The sequence below is a fragment of the Mauremys mutica genome, unplaced genomic scaffold, assembly GCF_020497125.1.
Source record: "Mauremys mutica isolate MM-2020 ecotype Southern unplaced genomic scaffold, ASM2049712v1 Super-Scaffold_100340, whole genome shotgun sequence".
In the NCBI taxonomy this organism is placed as follows: domain Eukaryota; kingdom Metazoa; phylum Chordata; order Testudines; family Geoemydidae; genus Mauremys; species Mauremys mutica.
This window is the reverse complement of record NW_025423318.1, coordinates 1,108-25,471: the sequence shown is the minus strand read 5'-3', so window position 1 is coordinate 25,471 and position 24,364 is coordinate 1,108. Positions and strand designations below refer to the sequence as shown.

The 24,364-nt window shown below is 54.3% G+C and overlaps 2 non-coding genes across 2 annotated transcripts; both read right to left on the bottom strand.

The window, feature by feature from the left end:
* Window positions 1–5,870: 5,870 nt before the first annotated feature.
* LOC123360966 lies at window positions 5,871–6,055 on the bottom strand. Its single transcript, XR_006576100.1, has one exon. It is a non-coding gene; the product is annotated as a U2 spliceosomal RNA (small nuclear RNA).
* A 13,608-nt stretch (window positions 6,056–19,663) lies between these two features.
* TRNAK-CUU lies at window positions 19,664–19,736 on the bottom strand. Its single transcript has one exon. It is a non-coding gene; the product is annotated as a tRNA-Lys (tRNA).
* Between the last annotated feature and the right edge of the window lie 4,628 nt (window positions 19,737–24,364).

The window sequence follows — 24,364 nt, the reverse complement described above, 5'->3', positions numbered from 1 at the left end:
GGCATCCCCGTGGGGCAATACCCTCTGTATATCCCCCAATTGGGGCAGTGACCCCTGCTGGTCAGGTGGGGCAGTGCCCTGTGTGTTTGTCCCCCCTATTTAGGTAGTGACCCCTGGTGGCTAAGTGAGGCAGTGGCCTTTGATTTCCTCTTCTCTCCCCCGCCCCCTCTCTCTCTGGGGTAGGGCCCCCAGTTGGGGCACTACCCGATGTGTATCTCTACTAATTGGAGCAGTGACCTCCCCGTGGTGCCCTGGTGTGGCAGTGCCCTATTGGTATCTCCCTCCCCCCTCCCCACACCATTGTGGTAGTGGCCACTTCAGGCAGTGGCCTGTTTATCATCCCCCCACACCACCACCACCACCATTGCAGCAGTGCCCCCTGGTGGCCATGTGCGGCAGTGCCCTGCATGTATCCCCCCAACCATTGCTGCAGTGACCCCAGGTGCCCAGTTTGAGTAGTAGCCTGTGTGTACCTCACCTCTTGGGGCAGAAACGTGTGGGGCCAGCTAAGACAGTGCACAGTCTGTGACGTCTGGGGGCCACGGAGGGCAGTGGCCTGTATGTACCATCTCCTCTGGAGCAGTGACCACTGGTGTCTTGGTGCTAAGATGCAGCCACCTCTGGGGTACATGGTGGGGCTGTTTACAGGACAATGGGGACAGGCCCCCCCGTTCCAGGAAGTAGGGGACTGTCTGGTGTTCGGGGCAGAGCGTTCCACCTTCTATTGAACTGTGATGCTCTGAGCACCTTTCCCCTGCATGAAGAAGACTCTGTGTGGCTCCAAAGCTGGTCCAGTAACAGGTATCACCTCACCTGCCTTGTCTCCCTGGTATTCTGGCCACTGTCCAACTTCCCCTTCGCTGTTGGTCCTCAAACCTCTTCCAAGCAACCCCCCTACCCAGTCCCTTAAGCTGCCAAACCTCCCCTGGAGCCCAACCCTGGCGGGGGAGCACCCCACCTGAAAACCCTATGGCACCATGGGAGTGGTAGTGTCCACTGCCTCCATCTCCCACCAGCCAGGATGGGCCCTACAGCACCATGGGAGTGGTTGTGTCTCCTGCTTCCATTTCCTGACAGCCGCTGCCAGGCCCGGCCCAGACTTCCCATTTCTGGTGCGAGTCCGGAAGCAGATGCTGCCATGAGGCGGTGCTGGGAAGGGTGGTGCTGGTGTCAGGAGAAAGCAGGAGGAGCAGGTGGGGTCTGTGCTCCTGCGGGGAGGTGCTGCCCTTGCTGTGAAAAGGCCCCACCCTTAGGGGAGATGTCATCTCCCTGCCCTGCCACGCTCTGCACCAGCCCCTGCTTGTCACGGGAGCAGGGCTGGCTCCAGGCACCAGGGTAGCAAGCAGGCGCTTGGAGCAGCCAATTCAAAGGGGCGGCCTGTCCAGTATCGGGGCAGCACGGCTGGGTCTTTGGTTTGGCGGCGGGTCCCTCATTCCCTGTCTTAGTCTTTGAGCTGCTGCCGAATTGCTGCCAAAGAGGAAGGGAGGGAGGACTCGCCGCCGAACTGCCACAGAAGCAGCAGTGTGGTTGAGCTGCCGCCGAAGAGCCACAGCTTGTCCTTTTTTTTTTTCCTCCTGCTTGGGGCGGCAGAAAAGCTGGAGCTGGCCCTGCACAGGAGGAGCAGGCTCCAGTCTGCGGAGCTGCAGCAGGGAACCCCGCAGCCCAACACCTGTCAGGCGCCCCCGTTCTCCATGCCCCTAATCACTGCTGCCCCATCACCCATCAGTTATAAAACAGGAGGCAACTTAACTTCTGCTCACTGTTCCCGGTGTGGCTCTAACAGAGCGCGTCCCGGAGCAACTTAACTTCCATTCGCTGTTCCCTTTATAGACGCACGGTCAGAGCTCTCACAGGCTGGGCAGCAAGGGGCTGATGCAGTTTGTCTCACCCCAGTGGATATTGCAGCCCTTAGGATAGAGGTTTGTTCTTTAAACATGGGGTCAATCTCCTGTGGGGTTGGGCCACAGGAGAGCCCCGTGCCCCTTCCTGTGCTTCTAACCCTGCACTGTTCACCCTGCGTCCTCCCCCACGTCCCTAACCCTGTGCCCCCCTCTGGCACCCCTAACCTCTGCACCCCTAACCCTGTGCTCCCCCTGCACTCCCTTTAGCACCCCAACCCCTACATCCCCAACCTCTGACGCCCCTAACCCTGCACCCCTAACCCTGTGCTCCCTCCAGCACCCCTAACCCCTACATCCCCAACCCTGCACCCCCTCCAGCACCCTTACGTCCCTCACCCCTAACCCTGTGCCCCCTACACCCCTAACCCTGTGCTCCCCCAAACCCTAAACCTGTGACATCTGGCACCCCTACACCCCAACCCTGCACCTCCCTCCTGCACCCCTCACCCTGCCTCCTAACCTCTGCACCCCTAACCCCTGTGCCCCCTCCTGTCCCCCTAACCCTGCACACCCTCTGGTGCCCCAAAGCTCTGACCCCAAGCTCTGCGCCCCTAACCCCTGCCTCCTCCCACACCTGTAATCCCTGCACTGTGCCCCCTTTTCCCCTAACCCCTGCACCCCCTCCTGTGCCCACTTGGGGAAACTGACCTGGATGCACGGAGTAGCTGGCATTGCTGCTCGCTCCCCCCGCCGCCCCTGAACACTGCTCCTCCGCACATCGCTAGGGGGCTGTGAGGGGGGGAGCAAGGAGCGACATCAGGGCTCCCTGCCTCCAGGTCACCTTCCCCACCTGGGCTGCTGCTCTCTGTCCTCCCCTTATGCAGCCCAGGTGGGGAAGGTGACCTGGAGGCAGGGAGCCCTGATGTCGCTCCTTGCTCCCCCCTCACAGCCCCCTAGGGGGGCACAGAGGAACATTGGGGGAGCAGTATCCGCTCATCACCGCTATCTCCCCCTTCTCTTCCCCTCCCTCCCCCCATGTTCCTATGCCGGGAGGGAGCAGGGAGAAATTTGGGCACCACCCCAAGCAGCCCTCCCCTGCCAGCCGGGAGCAGTTTCTGACTTTACACCAGCAGCACACGCCTCTCTGCCACCGTACAGCACCGCCCTTGACCATGGTACCCCTGGGCAATTCCCTGGTGGCACCCACCCCTAAGGCTGCCCTGGCTATGGGCTTCAGAGGGAGTGACCAGACCAGGCAGCCATGGAGAGCTCCAGCCCCTGTTCTCCCCTCCCAGCTTCTAGCAATCAGAGGCCAGGGACATGGTTCCATGCTGATGGCAGGTACTGCTCGATAACGATCCAAAGTACCTTCATATTCCTCATCTGAGTCAGATGCCACCCACTGAAGATTGATTCTCCTGTCTAGTGGTTCAGGTTCTGCAGTGTCTGCATCAGAGTGTTGCTCTTTGAGGACTTCTGACAACATGTTTCACACCTCGTCCCTCTTGGATTTTGGAAGGCTCTTCAGATTCTTAAACCTTGGCTCAAGCGCTGTAGCTATCTCTAGAAATCTCACGTTATACTTTCTTTGTGTTTTGTCAAATTTGCAGTGAAAGTGTTCTTAAAGTGAACAACATGTGCTGGGTCATCACCCAAGACTGCCATAAAACGAAATATATGGCAGAATGCAGATAAAACCATGGAGCAGGAGACATACAGTTCTTCATCAAGGTCTTCAGTCACAAATTAATGCATTATTTTTTTAACGAGCGTTATCAGCATGGAAGCATGTCCTCTGCAATGGTGGTTGAAGTATGAAGGCATATGGATGTTAGCATCTCTGGCACGTTAATACCTTGCAACGCTGGCTACAAAAGTGCCATGAGAGAGCCTGTTCTCACTTTTAGGTGACGTATATAAGACACGGGCAGCATTATCTCCAGTAAATGTAAACAAACTTGTTTGTCTTAGCGATTGGCTGAACAAGAAGTAGGACTGACTGGACTCTAAAGTTTTATATTGTTTTCTTTTTGAGTGCACTTCTGCAACAGCAAAAAAAAAATCTACATATGCAAGTTGCACTTTAACGATAAAGAGATTGCACTACAGTACTTTATATTTTACAGTGTAAATATTTGTAATAAAACTATATATAGTGAGCATTGTATACTTCGTATTCTGTGTTGTAATTGAAATCAATATATTTGAAAATGTAGAAAAACAAAAAAATTAAATTAGTATTCTATTGTTTAACGGAGTGATTAAAACAGATTAATCATGATTTTTGTAAAGTTAATTGTGTAAGTTAACTGCGATTAATTGACAGCCCTAGATTTGAATTTTTCTGTCACATGCAGGACAAGCTAGAATATCTGTGTGCAGGGAAAGAGCCTGGGAGCCTGAGGGGAAATTGTGCTGGGAAATTATTTCCTCTTCTGACATGTCCCCAGTTGCCCTTTTTGCCCTAACAGGCTGCAGCGCAACATCCATGTTTTGCTCCAGCTCATTCCGTCCTCCCAGGAGCCGGGGAAGGGAAATGGCTGCAGTGGAGCCAGTTGAGGGAGGGATTAGCAGGGAGTTGCTGGCAGGTTCCCTTGGCGGGGAGAAAGGGCAGTAAATACACAGGGGGTGGGAACTTCCAGGAAGGTTGGTCTGTGTGGGGGAGGTTAGGAAATCCCCAGGGTGGGGGAAGGGTGGGGGACAGGGTGTGACAAACCTGCTGGGATTTGTTTACTGTGAGGCTCCAGCATTTCTCAAATGTGGCCACCAGGGGCTTTTATTGTGGCCACAGCCTCCTGGGCTGTAATTGAGGGGGAGTTGGGGGTAGCAAAGCAGCGGCTCTTCCCCCCGGGCTGCCTGCAGCGGCTGGTCCCTACCCCCTTCCGGAGTCATAAACACTGCAGGAGCAGGCAACCGGTGGGAGTTCCCCTCCTTCCCACGTGCGGTGGGGCTCAGGCTTCAGGCTTCTGCTCTGGGATGGTGGGTGGCAGGCTCAGTCAAGATACATGGAGCGTAGGCTGGGTGGGTAGAAGTCTATGTAACTCATCCAGTTATTGATATACATGTGACCTCGAATATTACCAATCTGTGTTCCCCCACCCCACAAACACACACAACCCCCCCCCCCCAACCAACCATCTCCCAAACAGACCCTCAGTCTGGAAAGCTTTCGTCCCTCATGTTGTTGAAAAGACTCACAGCAAACAGAAGAATCTCAGCTTTTAAAACAATCCTCCAGCAAGACAAAGAAACTCACATCTGTAGACTCAGAAAACACTCCCAAGAAATTTTAACAATATGTTGTTATTGTTGCCGGCTCAAAGAGCCCGAGGCGGAGCAACAGCAGGGTTCGTTGCCCGGTGTGCGTCGCACTAATTATCACACCAGGGTGGAGAAGCAAAACCAGGTTTATTTGAGCCCAAATAGGTGCCAGGGAGAAAAGCATTCTCAAATCCTGCACACCGATACAAGCGGTTTTCCTCTCTTTATACAGAACTTCAGCTACGCATTCCCATTACCCCCACACTCCTCCTCTCCCCCCACCTTTCATTCCCATGCAGCAAATACACTTTGCAATAGCAATCACATGAAGCAGTTAAGTCATACTTGGCAAAAAACCACCTTAGCTCGTTAGCAACTTTTCTGTGATCAGTTATCTGTACTTTCCCACCGTGGGGGCTACGTTCTCATGCATATAACTTTAATTACAGCACCTGCTTTCCGCCTATCTTATTTAATATTGGCTACATCTAGTATCAAGCAACCTTGCCACTGCAGTAATTAGCACATAACACAAAAGGTTACAAAAGTTTAGTAAGGCTAACAAAAGCACTTTACATAAAGGTACTTTGGGTCACATAGGCCCAAAGTCACAACTTTGGTTTACTCAGGCCTAGTGGCACCAACATTATGAAGAAACCAAAGTGCTAAAGAGACCTGATTTTTCAACTACTTTAAAAAAATCTTCTCAAATCAGCATCTTTAGAGTGAAACTTTTTCTGCTTTTCTAACCAGAAGATTCTCCCCAGAAGGAGAGGCACCAGTCCTGGAGGCACTGCAATACCAGGTCAATACATGGGATGGACAGAGCAAGCTCTTATTCCAGCCCCCTGTTTCAAAAACCAATTTAACATACAGTCTTCAAATAAAGGACCTATCAGATATTAAATTGATAAGAACAGACGCAACTTAAATAATTTTTTACCTAAAGGTTTCCAAAACACAGACAAGGTTTCCATCTTGAGACCAAAAAACCAAACACATCAAGACACTTGATCATAGCCTTGGATAGACCAAGAAACTATTAACCTCACCTAAACTCAAAAAGACGAGAAGTTTTCAACTAGCAATAATCACACCTCAGATTAACCTCATTGGGTTGCTGAGCATCTCGGATGCTAGGCAGCCGCTCTTCCCCCACTGCTTTCTATTTCAGCACGAGGAGCTCCCAGACACGCACCAAACACCATTCACGACACTTGATAACTAGGTAACTCGAAGTGATGATCACTTCCCCAAAATGACTCCACTGGAAGAATTCAAAGCAAGAGCCCTTAACACACAATTCTGTTCAAAGACAGAGAAGTCTTTCAGCCTCCTTCCTCTTGCTGGTTTCCCTGTATGCTCCTAATTTGCATAAACCCACCCACTGACCTGTGACTAACAATCTCTCACTGTTAACTCTTACAGCAAAACAGGCCACAGAAAGCCTATGCAAGCGCTATCCCGCAGCCCCAGTGCTCTTTTCTGCTCCTTCTCAAACGTACAGTCATCAGGCACACACAAGAGTTTTGCTCCATACCAGTCCAGTTTCTTGTCTAACCACTGCACACACATGGTATAACTCTACCCTGAGCTGATTCCCAATTTTTGCACTCAATCCAGGAAAACGAGAATTGAGAGAGAAGCTGTGCAGGGAAGTCTTCCTCAACTTGCACTCCACTCCCCAAGGGCCTTTCAGGGTCTTCTATGGACTTCAGGTTCCATTTGATTTCCAATGTTTATGGTCTTATTAATTAGCCATCTCCTAATGCAAGGATGCTGCATGTCAGACTAAAGATCGATTTTCCAAAAGAGCTGAGAAACAGAACTAAAGCTGAGCACGAGGTGTTACATTTCCCTGAGCATCCAGAATCTGACTGTGCCCTGGCAAGTTCAATGCTTCCGAAAGAAATCAGAAAATAAGGAGCCCGTCAGGGCCCCCTGCTAGCACCCAGATCTAGTCAATCTGCTGGGAAATAAGGAAAAGGCGATGAATAAAGAAGTCAGGAAATAACAAGGAAATGAAGAGGTTTGTCGAACGGGTTTCTGTCCAATTTACCATCTTCTCAGCTACCAATCAAAGTTAAACACCTAAAGTCGACCTATCAGCATAAGTACAGATAGTTGAATGGAAATTAAAAGGAGCTGCTGTGGCAAGTTTTAGGAGCCTGCAAGCAGCATGCAGACGGTTTAAAAACACTGCAATTAGAGGCTGCGACAAAGTTCCTCCTCTACCTTGGTGGGTCCTGCGCTTATTGGCAGATTTGCTCACCTCAGTGATCTTCCCCTCTGGTGGAACCCACAGTCTGGGTCAACTCCTCCTGTGTCTGATCAGGAGTTGGGAGGTTTGGGGGGAACCCAGGCCTGCCCTCTACTCCGGGTTCCAGCCCAGGGCCCTGTGGATTGCAGCTGTCTATAGTGCCTCCTGTAACAGCTGCATGACAGCTACAACTCCCTGGGCTACTTCCCCATGGCCTCCTCCCTACACCTTCTTTATCCTCACCACAGGACCTTCCTCCTGGTGTCTGATAACGCTTGTACAGGGCCGGCTCTAGACCCCAGCGTGGCAAGCACGCGCGTGGGGCGGCCCTTTCCCGGGGGGGGCGGCAGGCTGGGCCGGCGGACCTGCCGCAGTCATGCCTGCGGGAGGTCCACCGGAGCTCCGGGACGACCGGACCTGCCGCAGGCATGACTGTGGAGGGGGCGCTCGTCCCACGGCTCAAGCGGAGCCGCCGGACCTGCGAACCGTCCGCAGCTGCGGGAGGTCCAGCCGAGCCGCGCGACCAGCGGACCCTCCGCAGTCATGCCCGCGGGAGGTCCGCTGCTCCCGCGGCTCCGGGGCGCCTCCCGCGCATGACTGCTTGGGCGGCCAAAAAGGTAGAGCCACCCCTGCGCTTGTACTCCTTAGTCCTCCAGCAGCACAGCACTCGCACAGCACTCCCACTCCCACTCAGCTCCTTGCGCCTCTTGCTCCCAGCTCCTCACACGCACACCACAAACTGAAGTGAGCTCCTTTTTAAACCCAAGTGCCCTGAGTAGCTCTGCCTTGATTGGCTGCAGGTGTTGTAATTAGCCTGCCAGGGGTGCTGAAAGCCTGTTCACAAGCAACATGAAAACGTGCAATTCCCGCTCACACTCCACAGGGGCAGCACAGCTCCGGGGTTCTCTGGAATCACACAATAATGCTGGCTTTGTTCCCACAGCATCTTGATCTTTTCACAGTTGAGACATGGGGGTGCTGCAGCACCCGCCACAGCCCTAGTTCCCGTACCTCTGCTTCTCTGCAGGGAACTTGTTATGCCACGAGGAGATGCAGGGAGACTGTGCAGGAGACCCAGGCCCACACCCCGAGCACTGCAGCTCCCGTGCTGTCTTCGGGATTCATTTCTACTCTCTGATAAAACTGCCCCAGGCTCCTCTGTCCAACTAACATTTGTCCAGGCTCCCCGGCGCTGTTAGTATCTGTCCAGAGCTCTCGCCAGCCCTGCCCCAGGAGAGCTGGGAGCTCACCCTGCTCTAGGAGAGCCAGGCAGGCCCTGAGCGGGGCGGCAAAGGGCACTAGACGGTGACCCTAGGCCAGTGGTGCCAGAACAATCTGTATAGTGGGGGGTGCTGAGCCACTGAACCAACTGTAACCCCTGGGTGTGATGGAAACCACGTCAAGCCAGGGGCTGCTGCAGCCCCCCCCCCCAGTACCAGCCCCTCTGCCCAGGCGGCTCCCCCAGCCTGACACACACACCCAGCCCCTGCACCCGCCCCACCCCAGGGCTCCTCAGCCCAGAGGGGAGCCCCCCGGCTGAGTGGGGAATCAGAACCCCCCGAAATTACCCTGAGACCAGCATGATCTGCCTCCGCCCTGCCCTGCTCTGCATGTATTCGGAGTGAGTCAGTTTCCCTGTCCCAAGGTGTGTCCCGCCCTGTGTCTCTTCTCCTCCCCAGTTCCCTCCAAACCAGCCCGTTTCCCCTGCACCCCGGGCTGGGTCTCTGCCAACCCCCCTTCTCCCCTCCTGCCCCCAATATCTCCCTGCCCCTGCAGGTCTATGGGGCTGGATCCCTCCCTCCCCCCTTCTCCCCTCATTTCCTGCCTCTGGGGGTCTATGGAGATGGGCCTTTCCTCTGCCATCCCCTCTCCTACCCCCCCATATCCCGCTGCCTCTAGGGGTCTATGGGGCTGGGTCTCTCCTCCCTCCATCCCCTCCCCTGCCCCCAATATCCCTCTGGGGCTCTGTGGGGCTGGGGCTGGGGCTCTCTCCCTGCCCCTGTGCTCTCCCCTGCACACGATGTCCTGGGAATGACTCAGTTTCCCTGGACCAACATTTCACACACCCCACCCCCACCCGACATGTCTCCCTCCACCCCACCCCACCCCATTTCTCCTGCACGCCAGGCTGGGTCTCTGCCAACCCCCCTTCTCCCCCCATCCCCTCATCCCTTCCCCCAATAGCTCCCTGCCCCAGGCTGTCTATGGGGCTGGGTCTCTCCCTGAAGCCCCGCCCCCAGCGCGGGGCTCACAGACACTCCTCGCCCGGCGGCTGTGACGTGCGCTGGGGCTGTGACGTGCGCTGAGGGGCTCACTCTCTGCAGGCGACTCATTCACTGGACACCAAAAGGACAGAAGGTGTCACGTGTCTATGGGCGGGGCTATGCAGATGAGCAGTGTCTGGCGGCAGGACGGAGAGCAGCGAGAGGAACCGAAGGAGCCCGGCGGAGAGAATTCTCTGCGTGTGGACAGAATCCGCTGTGGGGAGTTCGTGCTGTGGGTGCCTGCGCCGGAGTCACTTCGGGGCAGTGATTGCTACTGAGCTGCATAGTGACCAAAGGGGTGTGAATGGGGTGTGGTGCCTGGCGGGGAGCAGCTCATGGTGAAAAGAAAGCAGCAGATCCTGTCCTAGCAGCGGTTTGTGGGGGTTTCTTTGCAACCATGAGTGGCATTGTTGTGGGTGCAACTAGACCCCCCTCCCTTCTCTGGTGGGGCGGGGCTTCTACTGTCTGCGAGGGGGAGGGCCATGATGTCACAGCTCATGGTGGAGGGGAGGTTGAATCATGTTTCTGAAGTGGGAGAGCAACTTCCCCCGCTCCCACTCACTCTCCACTAGGGGGCTGGGCTGGGATCTCTAGGGAGGGGAGCAAAAGAAAAAACAGTCTCCCCTATGAAACCCAGGAGTCCTGGCTCCCAGTCCCCCTGCTCTAGACCCCCTCCACTCCCAGAGCCAGGGGTAGAACCCAGGGGTCCTGGTGCCCAGCTGCCTCCCTACTCTGACCACTAGACCCCACTCCCCTCCCAGGGTGGAGCAGGGGTCACTGGGTCGGTGTCCCAGCTCTGCTAAGGGCCGTGACTGATTTTCCCAAAGTGCTTCCTTCTGAATCCAGCACATCTGCCCCCCCCACCTGGTCACTGCCCACCCCCGTGTGGGGGCACCAGCACTGTGCCGGGTCGTGATGGGAAATTGTCCAAGCTGGCCCAGGAGAGACGTGTGTGTCCCTGCTGCCCCCTGCTGGTGGGGCTGAGCCACACTCTGTGTGTGTGTGTGTGTGTGTGTGTGTGTGTGTGTGTGTGTGGTGGCGGCCTGCAGCAAGTGACACACACACACACATTGATGCAGAAAGGGACTCTCAGTCCCAAGAACACTCACACACAACACACCCAGAGGGGCATGCTAGGCCAACCCCCAAAGAGAGAAACAATCACACCCCCAGCCACACTCACAATCACACACACACCAGAATATTCGCAATTGTGCTCAGAGACACAACTGCACACAGTTCACTCCCACTGCTCCCAACACAAGGACCTCCTGCCCCACACAGCGTGTGCCGAGGCCTGTGGAACTCACTGCCACTGGACAGCTACCCATGAGAATGGACCTTTCCAGGAGACCAATAGACATGGCCATGGCGACAGAGGGGGCTGGGCTCCCAGGGTCTGATCCGGGCTGAGACTGGTTCTGACCTAGAGGGGTCTATCCAGCAGGGGGCAGCGTGACCCACACACAGACCCACCAGAAGCGCCTTTCTTAGCGGGTCTCCCAGGCCATCCCCCACCCTGCCCCGGGTTGGGTAACAAAGGGGCAGTATGGGCCACTGGGCCATGTCGCAACCTGGCCCCAGCCCCTCGCTCCCACAAGCTGGCGAGTTGGGTTACTGCCGAGGGATTGCACAAGAGAGAGTCAGAGCCAGGGAGAGAACCCAGGAGTCCTGGCTCCCCCCCGACACACACCCTAACCACTGGCTCCCACTCCCCTCCCAGGGCTGGAGATAGAACCCAGGAATTCTGATCACCAACCCCCCTCCCCCATTCTGACCACCAGACCCCACACTCCCCTTTTAGATTTTAGTCCCGCTGCCTCTTCTATCCACCCACCCCACCTGTCCATCCCTTTGCTGCAGGTTTTTGGGCTGTCACCCCTGCTCTGCACTCCCCCAGTGCATCCCAAGGCTTTTCCTCCTTCCAACCACACATCCTCTCCCCCTTGTGCTGGATCGTCTGCTTGGTCCCCTGCTCCCTCTCGGGGTGCGCTGTGCGGCGTGGCTGGGGATTGTGCAATGGCCCAGCACCAGGCAACGCAGAACGGACACCACATGCCCTGCCCCACCTCACCTGAGCTGCTCTCCAGGTGCACCTGGGCCCTCCTGCCCCACACGGGGTGAGCTGCAGCCCCCGCCACACTCCACAGAGGGGTTAAGTGTCAGGCCAGCCAGCCCTTGTAAGATGGGGAAATCACCACCGGGGTCGACGGTATGGGGGCTGTTACATACAGAGAAACGGTTGTTGCACTGGCAGAGGGCAGCTGAGCTTTCGCACACACATACACACACACACACAATTGCAAACATACACAAACACATGCATGAATCCAGCCACACACACACACAATTGCTAATATACACAAACACCCACATAAATCCAGCCAACATCAACACAACTACAAACAGATGCAAACACATGCACAAATCCAGCCACATGAACACACACACATTTGCACAGCCACAAACACAACCCCCAGAGCTGTAATAACACCCCCCCCACACACACAAAACACTTGCAGAAAACCACACAAACACATGCAGAAATCAATTCATCCATCCACCCACCCACCCACACATACACCATCCTCATTCTGTGCACACACCTTGGGTCACTGTGACACTTAAGACTTCAGTTGGATGGGGGGCCCAGCACCATGTGTCTTTGCAAGCAAGGTTGAGCAATTCCCCATGTGTGGCCTCATGCAGGTGATGGCTGATTCCCCCAACTTACAGCCTGTGATGAGCTCCAGCCAGTTCACACCCATTCACAAGAACCGGTTGTTAAATTTAGAAGCCTTTTTAGAACCGGTGGTTCCAGGACAACAGGTTCTAAAAAGCTTTTAAATTTAACAAAGGCTCAGGCAGCTGTCTGCCCGGCCCCAGCTCACCTTCCTCTCTCCCCTGAATGCTCCGTCCTCCTTCTTTTCTGCTTCCTGCGAATCAAATGTTCACGGGAAGCCAGAAAAAAGCAGGAGGTAGGTAAGCTGGGCGTGGGGGCAGAATGGCTCCCTCTGGCCCTGGCCGAGTTCCCCAGCCCGGACCCAGCCAAGCACCCCCAGCTCGGGCCCAGCACGGGGAGTCGGGCCCCGCGGCTCTGGCCCCGGTGCCGGCCCAGCGGAGTCGGGCCCCGCAGGGCCGGTTGAGGTCCCGGCGGAGTGGACCCGGTCCCGGCCCCAGGCAGTGTGGTAAGGGGTCAGGGAGCAGGGAGGGGTTGTGGAGGGGTGGATAGGGGTCAGGGCAGTCAGAGGGCAGGGAACAGAGGGATTGAATGGGGGCAAGGATCCCGGGGGGCAATCAGGAAGGAGCAGGGGTTGGATGAAGTGATGGGGGCACTCAGGGACAGAGAGGAGGGGTGGTTGGATGGGGCAGGGGTCCCGGGGGGCCATCAAGAATGAGAGGAGGGGTTGGATGGGGCTGCAAAGGGCAGTCAGGGGACAGGGAAAGGGAGGGATGAGTCAGGGGTCCTGGGGGGGTGTCAAAAACATGGGGGGTTGGATGGGGCATGACCTCCTGGGGGGGCACGACCCCCTCGTGAGGTGAGAAGGAGGGAACCGGTTGTTAATATTTTGGCAGCTCATCACTGCTTACAGCATAGTGACAACCATACTACACAATTCTTATAACTTCATATGCATGAATGGTATACATCTATGGGTAGAGAAATGACTTTCAGCAGATCATATCCCTTCCCCTGATACCTTACAAGTCATGCTCTATATGTAAGATCACAATTATATGAAAATGAGGAATATGGGGGTTACAGCCGCTCCCCCAAAGGTCTAGAATGTCACACTGAGATTCTATTTTCATTTACGTAACCAACTTTGAACTCTCTGCCTAACACTTATAATCACTTACAGTCTATCTTTCTGTAGTTAATAAACTTATTTTAATGTTTTATACTTACTTGGGAAATTGTCCAAAGTGCTTGGGAAAGCTGCTCAGATTAAAAAGGCTGGTGCATGTTCACTTTCTTTTTGAGGATGTGGTGAATTAATTAATGAGGTTGCACTTTTCAAGAGGTTTTGAGCAGTGTAAGATGGTACATTTCTGAGGTGCAAGGCTGAGGGCTGGGGAGATATGCTGGTGTCTCTCTATGTCTAATTGAGGAGTGGCTTATAGAGCATTCATGCCACTTAGTTGGGTGCATTGCTGCATGTTGTTGGCTGAGTGATCACAGCACATGGAGGGGGTTTTGCTGCTTGTCACTAGTGCAGCATTGTAAGACACAGCCCAGGCTGGAGAGATAAGAGAACAGAGCAGTTCCACTGTTTGGGCTTGGACCCCACAGATCCCACCACACAGAGATCCTGCTGTGACCAGCCGTGGTAATACTGTGCTTAGTGCTCTGCCTTGTAGTTTCAACAGCTGCACATGCAAGATGAGTTTCAGTGACCTTGACCTTGTTTCCATGTTTATCCAAAGCCTCCTTTTGACAGTTGTCAGCAAAAAGACCCGTTTCTTTTGCAAGCATTTGTATGGCTAGCCAGAGTCGGGCTTCTCCATTAACAAAAAAGATTGACCAAAAGGGGACAAGAGGAGGCACGTTCAGCAAGGCAGCACTGGATGCTGGATCCTGAATCTGCTCTTTATCCAGCAGCTCTCTTGGCAAGCTCTGCCATGGTGGCACGCTCTGAGACTTCTCCCCGAACTGCTCCATTTTTCATCAACAATAACATGAAAAGTGAAAGGACAGTCATTCTCCATTTCCTGCAAGCCCTGCAGAGAACCCTCTAGAAGGGGCTCTGTGCACAGATATCCCCAGCGAATCGCATGGGCGCATGACAAAGGGTCTCCTGTCACAGCAAATTGCAGCCGGAGCAACCTCCTTGCCAATGCCAATAGCCTTTTCATCAACACCAGACTGAGGATTTGATTCTCTCCAACGCTCTGTTGGAAAGAAGCCTTTTCCTTCACAAGCAATTACTTGGATTGTCAAGAGAGGTCTCTTCTGTTTCCTAGGAAGACACAGGAAAATGTGAGCAGAGGAGACAAAAGCTATAGAACAAGGCACCACTGGGAGTTGAATCCAGGATCTCCTGTTTACTAGACAGGTGCTTTAGCCAGCTAAGCCATGGTGCATTTGCTAGCAGGCCACTTGCAATCACTCCACTTGATGGCCCAAGACTACACCTTCAAATTCCAAAGTAAAAATGTTCCCCATTTCCCTCAAGACTTGCAGACCTTGAGCAGGCTGGCTCAGTGCACAGAAAGCCACAGCTGAGCTGACAGAGGGCTTCTAACATGCGCTTCTCCCACAAGCTGCTATGATCAGATACTGATTAGTGCTCTGTGTTCCAGTCACAGCAACTTCAGCTCAACTCTGAGTCATGGTAACCTTTCCATCAACTCCAGATTTACCACTTAACACTTTCCAAGACTTAGCTGCAAGGAAGGTTCTCTGTGTCTTGAACAAGCACTTACAAGGATTGTGCAGTGAAGTCTTTTCTTTTCATTAGAAGAAATAAAAGAAAGGAGCCTGATAGAAAGCCAGATTCAGCAAGGAAGAACTGTCAGGCCAAGCCAGGATCTCCTGGTGAGTAGGACGGCTCTTCAGCCAGCTCTTCCCAAAGATCACTATCCAGAGGCCACTTCCCACAGAGTCCAGTTATGGTTACAGATCCATCCTGAAATTAGAGCAGGATATTTTAAAGCTTATTCTCACAGTAAAGTAACACAATTCAGCCATGTCGGCACAGAGGAGAAAGCACTCCGTCATTTCATAGTTATTGCTACTGATCTCACTGACAAACTTCCTTTTCTCGGGGCTGCTCCCAGCACTTTAGGGAGTTTTTCCTCTTCTCCCTTCCAGCTGTGGTTACAGGACTGCAGCAGCTCCCCGGATGGCCAGCTTTGCTCTTTCACTTATATCCTTCTCTTCTTTGGCTGAAGCTGTGTTTGCCACCAGTTTAATCCATAACTGAGACCTCAGGTACCAGCAGCTAGTTACAAAGGCTCAATTCCCATTGCCATCATTGGGAGGTTATCCAGGGCTGCCTGGGCTGCAGGATTTGGCCCATGGACAGTCAAGGTGCTACAGCAGCTACATTCTTACGTGGTGAGTCCTGCAGCCTATTACCAAACTGCTCTGCCATAGTCTGCAGGGGGCCTGACTTTTTGAGAATCTGGCAGAAGAGAGACCCTGGAGCAGAGAAGGAAAATGTCCTCAGCAGTCACAGCTGGCAGGAGCAGCAAAGACTGAGTATCAGACACACTTTTTCACTAGGACAATAAATGTGCACAACCCCCTGATATATTGTCAATTCACGCCCACACCCAAGGAAGCCCTATTCTGCTCTATTACACTCTCATGGGATGAGAGGGAAGGTCCTCTCATGGGTAAATAACTGGTTACAAGGTAGGAATAAATTGTCAGTTTTCAAAATGCAGAGAGGTCAATAGTGGTGCCCCCCAGGGCGTCTGGGACAAGTACTATTCAACATATTCATAAATGATCTGGAAAAAGGGGTAAACAGCGAGGTGGCAAAATTTGCAGATGATCCAAAACTACTCAGGAAAGTTAAGTCCAAAGCAGCCTGCGAAGAGTTACTAAAAGAGCTCACAAAACTGGGTGAAAGGGCAACAAAATGGCAGATTTGTTGATAAATGCAAAGTGATGCACATTGGAAAACATAATCCCAACTATACATATAAAATGACGAGGCCAAAAATAGTTGTTGCCACTCAAGTGAGGGATTTTGGAGTCAGTGCGGATAGTTCTCTGAAAACATCCACTCAGTGTGCAACGACGGGCAAAAAAGCAAAGAGAATCTTGGGAATCATTAAGAAAGGGCTAGAGAATAAGACAGAAACTATCATATTGCTTATGGCCCCCCACATGCATTCACCTCCCCTCAGGCAGGGGACTTATAGGCCCTTCTGCCAGTTGGTGTTGGCAGCAGCAAGGGCTGGGTTCAATGTCTAGGGGAGGAGAGCAGCAGAGAGGGAGGAGGAGAGAGAGTCCCAAGAGCAGAGTGCAAACCAACCAGCTGAGGGTCTCACAGGAGTCCTGAAATAACAGTAGCTCCAGGTCCCGTCAGAGCCGCCCAGATGGTGGAGTAAGTGGGGCAATTTGCCCTGGTCCCCACAGGGGCCCCCACAAGAGTTTTTTGGGGCTCCTGGAGCGGGGTCCTTCACTAACTCCGGGAGCTCTGGAAAACTCTCGTGGGGTCCGGCGGCAATTCGGTGGCGGGGGGTCCTTCATGAATGAAAAGTGACTTCATTGAAGTGTTGAAGTGCCTTAATGGAGAGAAAAGATTGGGTATGAAAGGGCTCTTTAATCTCGCAGAGAAAGGCATAACAAGACCCAATGGCTGGAAGGTGAAAGGAGACAAATTCATATTACAACTAAGGCACAAATATTCAACAGCGAGGATGATTCACCACAGGAACAAGCTACCAAGGAAAGTGGTGGATTCTCCATCTCCTGATGTCATTTAATGAAGACTAGATGCCTTTCTGGAATGTGTTGCCCCCAAAAGTAGCTCTTGTGTCATACAGGAGGCCTGTGATATGCAGGGGTTCAGATTAGATGCTCTAATGGTCTCTTCTGGCCATAAAGTCGACTAATTTCTGAAAAACTGAGTGTAGCATTGGGAGCAGTGTCTGATGTTTTCCTGTCTAGCCGGCTTGCTGCCTAGAACGAACGCTCCTTGAGTGGGGTGATCCACAGGGAGTAGCTCAAACCTCCAAAGTGCCTGGCCAGAGGCAGGACATTAGCACAGCAAGGGAGGGGTGTGGCAGTGACATCACAAAGTCCTTTTGCAGGACCTCAGACTATTGGTCAAAGGTGGTGGGGAGGTGGTGACCTCACAGAGAGATGCTGACATCAGCCAGGCAGGACGGGGTGAGGGGCCAGGGAAACCTCAAAGACCCCTGTGGCTTTGCTTCAGCAAGTCTCCTTCTCCAGGTCTCTCTTTGAGGACTGAGAGAGTATTCGGGTTCACGTACGTGAGCGCCAGGAGGAACCTCTTTCGAGTTTTCTTCTTCCCTTTTAGTGATTTTACTAGAAAACAGCCGTCCCTGTTTAGAAGGTAAGACCCTCCTCGAGGGAAGGGGTGTCATGGGGGCATCACAGTTGGGATGCCGGTGCCTCCCCCAATGTAAGGAAGTTCCCGCCACCCTGCTCTGTGTTCGCAGTGCGGGAGAGAGCAGCATCCACGGCAGTGATTTGCTCCTGGCTGCCGGAGCAGAGCAGCAGGCTCAGCTGTCAGAACTTCCCAGAGCTATGAAAGGGGAGGGGCCCATGGCTCTGTAGCAGGAATGCAGGGCAGGAGAGTTAACGGCGGGCATTGTGGGATACTGGAGGAGGCCAGTTATGGTGATATAATGAACAGCAGCGTCTACTCTGTCACTTTAAGTTTGCTGCAAAAAGCTCTAGACCTCGCATCGAAGTCGTTTTATTTTGTCACCAAAACAGGGCAATTTTGTCGCCAGATGTGGCATTGCACTGTGTACACCGGCCACAAGCTGCTGACCGAGAGAGCGTTGTGTGTTTTTCACACACCTGAGCAATATAATCCTGCTGAAACAACTTTGTAGTGCAGACCTGGCCAAAGATTGACTCACACACAACTTGGAAGGAAAACCTCACCTGCTCCTCTGCTTTGCAGAATCCAAACACAAGTAAAGCTTGTCAGGCCCCTGTAAAGATGGCAGGGAGTCAGATGTGGGCAGGGCCGGCTCTGGCTTTTTTGCCACCCCAAGCAAAAAAAAATGGGGTGGGGCCACTGGAGCAACAAAACGGGGGAAAAAACGGCACGGGTGGAGCGGCAAAGTGGCGGGGGACACGACGTGGCTGGAGTGGCAAAGTGGCGGGGGACAACACAAAAATGGCGGGGCTGGAGCAGCAAAGCAGGGGGTGGGGGGAAAAACAACGGCACGGCCGGCAGAGCAGGGGAAAAACAAAAAGAAAACCCCACAGGGTGGCCGGAGCCAGTGGACTCCCTGTGCTGCAGAGTGCGCGCCCGGTCTAGTGGGGGGGGGAAGGGGCGGGAGCGGAGGGAGAGAGAAGGGGGGCGGCCAGCGCTTCAGCGGGACACTCACCACGCGGGCCCGACCGCCGCGCCGCCTGGCACCCTCACTCCTTCTCTAGACTAACCAGTCCTAATATACTGTAACATGGTTATATTCCACCACCTTCACTGGTTACACCCAACAAAATTAATTATACAGCAGACAGAAACAATCACAGAACCAGACAGAGACCATGCAAATAAACATACAAAACAATACAGAAGGGAGGATTTCACAACTACATCTATACAGACATAAGGGTTTTCCAGCTGTGTCTATTGATAAGTGAGTTCTTGCCAGACAGGATGCTACCAAACTAAGTTTCCCTTTCTCTGGAGGAGATGGAATATCAGGGCAGGATTGTATTCCTAACAGCCCAATTGCACCTTATTTCAATGTGACTAGTTGGGAATGTGAGGATGTGACCATACACTTCCCACCTTATGGCTGCCTTTGCTGCTTAGCCGAAGAACCAGGCCTCAGACTGTCACAGTAAGAGAAGGCCATTACACAGACAGACAGTGATTTTTTATTCTCTCTTTTATATCTTTATAACTAGCTAAGTGATAAAAATACAGCTACATTCTTAAAGTACAGGCCTTTGCAGACAGGCCTGAATCTCTGTATCCTAACAGTCCTCGAGGTCAGGCAGCCTCTGGGTAAGGGGGTGGGGACTCAGATCCTTCTGCTGGCCAATTCCACCAGGGTCATGTATAAACCAGGGAAGTTCCCCACAATAGCCAGACCAGATGCCCCCTGTACACTTGTGCTCTGTCCTCACTGCTTCTCTCTCTCCCTTCCCCCCATCTCTGCTGCTCTCCCTCTGGGCTTTCTCAGCACCTGGCCCCACAGCATTTCCTGGGGGAAAGAGACTGCGCTTTCTGCATCTGCCGATGTGGCCTCTCTCCTGATTGCTAAGGAAAGGAACCTTTCCAGGAAATGGCCACAGCTTCTGGGAATCCCTGTGTGGCTGTGAACAGAGTTTGGCTCCTGGCACACAAGGCAACTTAAAAGCTGAGCACCCAGACAGGGGCTTGAACCCTGGACCATCAGATTAAGAGCCTGATGCTCTACCAACTGAGCTACCTGGGCTCATTGAAAAAAAATCTTTACCGTTCAGCACAAGAGCGAGCAGGCAGGCAAAAGAGAGGCAAAAAAAGTCCCAGGAACCCCGCCTCTTTTTCTGCACAGCCACTGCCTGTCAGCAGGATTCCTCCTCCTCCTCAGGGAGACTAAATCTCTGTGCCTAGACAGCCGGTCCATCCGCTGCACCTCAATCCCCCATGCCCGAGCCTCCCTGCCAAAGCCCTGCACCTGGCCCCATACAATTAAGTTACACTTTTCGCTGGGAACGTAACTTCTTGTGCCCAGAGCGTCTCGGCCCCCTCAGCAGATGACCTGAGAAACACAGTGTCCGGCTTTTCCAAAGAAGAGCTTAGACCCCCTCATCATGTGGCCTAAAGGATAAGGCATCTCCCTGTGGATCGGATGATTCAGGATTTGAGTCCCCTCATGGTTGTGCTCACTTTGTGCTGCAAGTCCTGCTCCCTTCAGGGCTGGAATCTCTTCTTGGCCGCTCAGGCCAATGCTCTGGCTTCAGCTAGAGCCCCAGGAAGGAGTTGGGGGTTGGGTGTCACAAAGGCTGGGGTATGAGCCCCAGGTGCTTCCAGTCTCGCCTTTGCCCTTCCTGACTTGCCAAAGAAAATGGGCGGCTTCACTGCCAAAGTGAGCACCATGAGTGGGAACGGTAAGAGGCCCCACCAGGGGGGCTGGCCCTGCTGTCCTACCCTCTTCTGATGTTGGCCACAGAGCATCAGCAGCCGCCCTGCATGTTGGTCTGTGGGTGGCCTTCAGTGGGGTTTGGCATGGCAGGGAGCAGCCTGGCCAGGTGTTTTTGTGGCTGTCTGCTGGCCACGCATAGGCATGGTTCTCCCCTCTTCTTGCCCTGACCTCCGCTGCTTTTAAGCCTTCCCTTGGAGCTGTCAGCACCAGCCGCCTCTGCTCTAGGTGCCCAGAGGAGGAGAGGTGCTGGGCTCCAGCCTGGGACTCTGCCTCCCTCCTGCCCAGCCCTGACTATGAAGCCTGGCCCTGACCCTCCTTCCTTCAAGCGCCATGTGGGCAAGAGGAAAAGCACAGTAGGAAGTGCCAAACTTGTGGGCATCAGGTGAAGCCATGAGAATCCCAACTCTCAGGTGCCAGTATCCAGTTCTAGAGCCCTGACCCACTGCAGCCGTCCCACCCAGAGGCCTGAGTCACCCAACAGGATGGGAAAGACTTGCTCTTGTACAACAGGAGACAGGGAAGTTGAGCACTGTGAGCTCCAGGGCTTTACCACAAACCAACACAAGGTCCTACTGAGATCTGAACTCAGATTGCAGGGTTCAGAGTCCTGAGTGCTGAGAAAGCCCAGAGGAGGAGCAGCAGAGATGAGGGGAAGAGAGACAGAGAAGCAATGGGGACAGAGTGCAAGTGTACAGGGGGTTCAGGTCTGGCTATTGTGGGGAACTTCCCTGGTTTATACATGACCCTGGTGCAATTGGCTGGCGGAAGGATCTGAGTCCCCACCCCTTTACCCAGAGGCTGCCTGACCCCAAGGAGGCTCTTTCTACTCTCCTGTGTGGCAGAGACCTCATCACCCCAACAAGGCTGGGCCCAGGAATCCTGGGGGGTTTGATGAGCCCCAATCTTGTCATGATCACTTGAACAGGGCTACAGTGTCTCCACTCTGGGCACTTCCCTGACCCACTCCTCATTGCATGTGCTTCAAGCAAACACCATTTATTACCCAGCAATCAATGTAAAACACAAGGAAAGATGGGAAAGGAAAACACGTCACCCTGTTCTGTGGTGCAGGGAGATCACAACCAGCGTCTCTGGAGGGTCAGGGCAGGTCACAGTCTCTCCCTCACATGTCCCAGGCCTCCTCCCCAGGCCCTGGCTGTGCTGCAGGGACACCACGGGCTGGACACTTGCTCTGGCAGTGGCCACGTGCTCTAGGGACAGGCCCCTTGTTCCCAGTGTCAGCCCCCATGTAGGGGATATGATCCCCCCACGCCCAAAAGTCTGGCCTGCAAGGTCTCTTGACGGGTGGCATCTCCTTGCACTGGGCCTTCTGCCCAGGGTCCCCCTCGCTCTCCCACGCTGCTCACTGCACCCACCTCCAGCCCCAGTGCTGCTGCGGCTCTGCCTCCAGCTCCCTGGGCTGCTCCTCTGGCTCCGCTTGCTGCAGCTCTTCTCCCCGCACAGATCTGCTCCCTGGGCAGCTTCTACGGCTCGTGCTGCTGCAGCTCGGCTCCCAGCACAGATCTGCTCTGGTTCTCCCTGGCTGGTGCAGCTCTGCTCCCCGGCTCTTCTCGGGCTCCTGCTCTCTCCTTAGCTCTGCCCCACTCTGGCCCAGGCAGTTCCAGCTCCCACAGAGGATGGGGCCCCCTAGCCTGGTGACTCCCTCATTACACTGCCTGGCCTGTCAGTGCGGCTAACTTGGAGCTTTGGCCTCTCCCCATTGCCCCTGGGGACTGTCAGTCTCAGAGGCCTGATTTCCCATTGGCCCTTCCCCCTTCTATTGGGACTGGGAAGTAGCCAACCAAAAACCCCACTAAGTTTTAAGGGGCCAACAGTCCCTTACACAAGCCAGCCCCGTGAGGGTCACCGATGTGCAGAGAAGGCAGCATGAGCTGGTCCCATGGTGTAACGGGCAGCACTCAGGCCTCTGAATCCTGCATTCTGAGTTCAAATCTCAGTGGGACCTTGTGTGGGCTTGTGGTAAAGCCCTGGAGGTCCCAGTGCTCAACTTCCCTGTCTCCAGCTGTGCAAGAGCAAATCTTTCCCCTCCTGCTGGGTGACTCACACCTCCTAGAGCCAGGTCTCTGGGTGGGGTGGCCACAATGGGTTGGGGCTCTAGAACTTGCCACCCTGGCGGTTGGGATTCTCGCTGCTTCACCTGATGCCCACAAGTTTGGCCCTGGTGCTTCCTGCCACACTTTTCCTCTGGTCCACATGGCGCTTGAAGGAAGGAGGGTCACGGCTGGGATTGATAGTCAGGGCTGGGCAGGAGGGAAGAAGAGCCCCAGGCTGGAGCCCCACACACCTTCCCTCCTCCTCTGGGCACCTAGAGCAGAGGCGGCCCAGCTCTGTCTGCTGGACACCTCGGCAGAGGAGGTGAGTTCATGTAAATACAGTCTGGTCCCAAAGCCTCCCCCCACCCCTGGCTCGTCACTAGCTGTCAGGGGAGAGCTCATTCACACCTTGCTTCCAAATCATCATTTGAAATTCTGAGGTTGGCCAACATTGCTGAAGCCAATGCACCGACATTGTCAGCAAACACAACAGCTGGGTGAGGAAACCCGGCTTTGTCCAGACTTTTCAAACCTATTTTACTTTCTCAGGTACAAGTATTTTTCATACGTTGGATCTGCTTTTAAAGTGTGTGTTAACATTGCAATTTCCATTCAGATTTGCAACCAGTGACAACATTGGCAGCGCTGCATGTAACTACCTGACCACTGGGGGGGGGGGTGTTGGGGAAATTTGGGGGAGGGGTGCACAGCCCCCTGGCTGGGGGGTGTATAGGGAACGCCTGGTTTCACTGAATTGAGTCTCCTACTGCAGCACCTCAGTAGGTTACATCAGAGAGGAGCTGCAGTGTCTAGGCAGTGGGATGCCTGTGCCTTTAAGAGCCCAGCCCTGGGAAGCCCATGCTGAGAGGTGCTGCCTGTGGGAGGGGAAATAGAAAAGCCCCTCTGCTCCCCCCACCCAGTTTTTGCAAACACTGGAGTTTCAGCCCCCCGGGTAACTGTTACCCCTCTGCCCCTGCCTGTGCCGGGGTTTAACCCTCTGGCAGCGCCTCCCCCTGGGCTTAACTCTGGCTCCTTCCCCCCTCCCTGACTTTGCCCTTCAGCCCCTCTCCTAACTCTGCCTCCAGCTGCTTGACCCCCTGACCAGTCAATTTCCACCCCCTGCTCAGACCCTGACCACCCACCTCCTCTGATTTCCCCCCCTTTGCCCCTCTTTAATCCCTGTAAAAATTAGGGAGGGGTGCTGGGTCCCATTCTCGGGGGGGGCACCTAGCCCCTGCCTGCCCAATGCTCAAAGCGCCCCCCCACGATCTTGCGGATGTTTGCCAAGTGCTGCAGGGTCACCTGCAGGGAGAGAGAGACGTGGTTAGGAGGTGATGCAGCCAAGGGTGCCTCACCCAACACTGAGATGCAGCCACCTCTGGGGTGGGTTGCACAATTCAGCAAATGAATTTGGAACAGGAAACCCACTGAAAGGACCGAGGCAGCTGCAGGAGGTGGAGAAAAGCAGAAAAAGCAGGAGCCCTGGATCCCAGCCCTGCCCCTCCCCCACTCTACTCCCTAACCCCCACTCCCCTCCCACATTTGAGGGGAGAACCCAGGAGTCCTGGTCCCCAGCCTTGCCCACCCCCATATTTCAATATGGCTCCATCCAACAGCTGCCCCCACCAATTGCAGGGCAGTGCCATGGGGCACACCAGGGCCTGCCTGTTTGCACAGGATGGGCGATGCCAGTGCCCCAGGGTGGGGAGAGACGATGCTAAGGGAGAATCAGGCAGCAGACACCCCCACAACAGTGAAAGAAGTGCTAGGGGCGCCGTGCTGCAAGGAGTGAGGGGGTTGGCAGGGAATGGGAGGATCTCCCCTCACAGCGGGTGCATCTGTCTCCCCAGCAATTCCTCCCCAGCCCTACCCCGGCCCAGGCTA